The sequence below is a fragment of the Xiphophorus hellerii genome, chromosome 5 (assembly GCF_003331165.1).
Source record: "Xiphophorus hellerii strain 12219 chromosome 5, Xiphophorus_hellerii-4.1, whole genome shotgun sequence".
NCBI lineage: Eukaryota > Metazoa > Chordata > Actinopteri > Cyprinodontiformes > Poeciliidae > Xiphophorus > Xiphophorus hellerii.
Window position 1 is genome coordinate 19,105,760 of NC_045676.1, and position 2,032 is coordinate 19,107,791.

General features: G+C 35.7%; 1 non-coding gene across 1 annotated transcript; it reads right to left on the reverse strand.

The window, feature by feature from the left end:
- Positions 1-348: 348 nt before the first annotated feature.
- Positions 349-422, reverse strand: trnai-aau (transfer RNA isoleucine (anticodon AAU)). Its single transcript has one exon. It is a non-coding gene; the product is annotated as a tRNA-Ile (tRNA).
- Between the last annotated feature and the right edge of the window lie 1,610 nt (positions 423-2,032).

Consider the following 2,032-nt stretch of genomic DNA (forward strand, 5'->3'; position numbering starts at 1 on the left):
AAATATTTCTTAAAAGGGGGGATTGTGATGCATTTTCCAGGAGCACTGTGCTATGAAATTCAAGGATTTCTCAATTTTTTTCCTAAAGGATCACCAAAATGCAATGCAATGTATATAACGTTTTTTTGTTTTTTTTTCTCAAAACTGACTATCCTTTTACATTGTGTTATTAACTTGTAAGACTTGTCTGTTTCTTATTCTGTCCAAAAAAGTGTCTTAGCTCAGCAGAAATTATATCAAGTCTTCGAGATATTCTCATGTTTTTCAAAATCAACATGCGTTATGGTTTAATTTAAAACCTTCCGCTGTTTTGAAGACTTGATTTTCTTAGAGACTTGATGTTTCAATTGTCCAGTATGGGGATTGAACCCATGACCTTGGCATTATTAGCAACACACTCTAACCAGCTGAGCTAACAGGCCATACATAGTGTTGAGTTTTCATTGATTTAAGAACTTACATGATCTTACCACAATGAAGATATAAGAAAAGTGCTCATATTCTAATGTTTTTCAAAAGCAACATTCGTAAAGGTATATTTACCAGCCTTTTTTATTTTGAAGTGTTGATTGTCTGAAAGACTTTAGATTTTATTTGACCGGTATGGGGATTGAACCCATGACCTTACCTTTATAACCACAATGCTCTTACCACCCCACCTGAGGTAACGCATCATTACCTTACATAATGATAGGTTTTCATCGATTTAAGTAAAATTTACGTGATCTTGACAAAAGTGTTCATATTCTAATGTTTTTCAAAATCATCATGTGTAGTGGTTTAATTTAAAGCCTTCCGCTGTTTTGAAGAGTTGATTTTCTGAAAGACAGTACGTTTCACTTGGCCTGTATGGGGATTGAAGCCATGACCTTGGTGTGTGCATGACAATGTTGAGTTTTCATCAATTTAAGTAAGACGTACATGATATTGACAAAGGTGCTTATATTCTAATGTTTTTCAAAATCAACATGCTTAATGGTTTAATTTAAATGCTTTTGCTGTTTTGAAGAATTTATTTTCTTGAATACTTAATGTTTTAATTGGCCAGTATGGGGATTGAACCTATGACCTTGGCGTTATCAGCACCACACTGAATTACCCTTTTTTCCATTCTTGTCTCAATTACAGTGTGTGGTGTTGACCAATTGTGGGCCTATTGTGCAAAGGCGATAATTTATTTAATAAAACCAGGCAGCACACAGACACATTGAATATTTCAAGAATCATTCATCAGAGGTTACTGCTGTGAAAATGTTAAAGCAGAGATAGCAATTGTAAGCATTGCTGTGTACTTGGCTTGCTTTGTGTAGAGCAGTGTTTCCCAACCCTGGTCCTCAAGGCACACTGTCCTACATGTTTTAGAGGTTTCCTTGCTTTAATGCGCCTGATTCAACTGATTGCAGTTCAACAAACGCCTGTTAATCAGTCATCAATTGAAATCAGCTGGACTGAACCAAGGAAATACCTAAAACATGCAGGGCAGTGTGCCTTGAGTACCAGTTTGGGAAACACTTGTGTAGAGGACCTTACTTTGCCACTGGCAGCGTATAGCCAGAAACAAAAAAAAAAAGTTTCTCTATTTTTGTCCTCATGCCTGGAGTTATTAGTGATGTACACACATTGCCTGTATGTTGTATGGGTTTTGATCTTCTAAGTTTCTAATATCTCTTTAATTGTTGCAGTCGTATTTCTTTGCTATTTGTTTTCCAACACCTAACTTGGTTTATCATGCTGCATATGTTTTTATTTATTTTTGAATGTTTTGCCCAGTCCTTTATGTTTGTATTATTGAGTGGAGTTTACCAGATCTGTCTCCCAGGTTTTCTAGGGCCCTATAATTAAATTGTCTACATAATTCTGTGATAGCCTGTTTTTAAAGTCTTAAGCATTTAACAGAGCTACAAATACATATACATGTGCACACATTGTATAGTTTATGTTTATCATATTCCTGACTGTAGGCAGAATGACTGTGGTGATGTCCTTGGTGACCACCTAGTGACTCATATATAGCACAGGAACTTAGGACTGG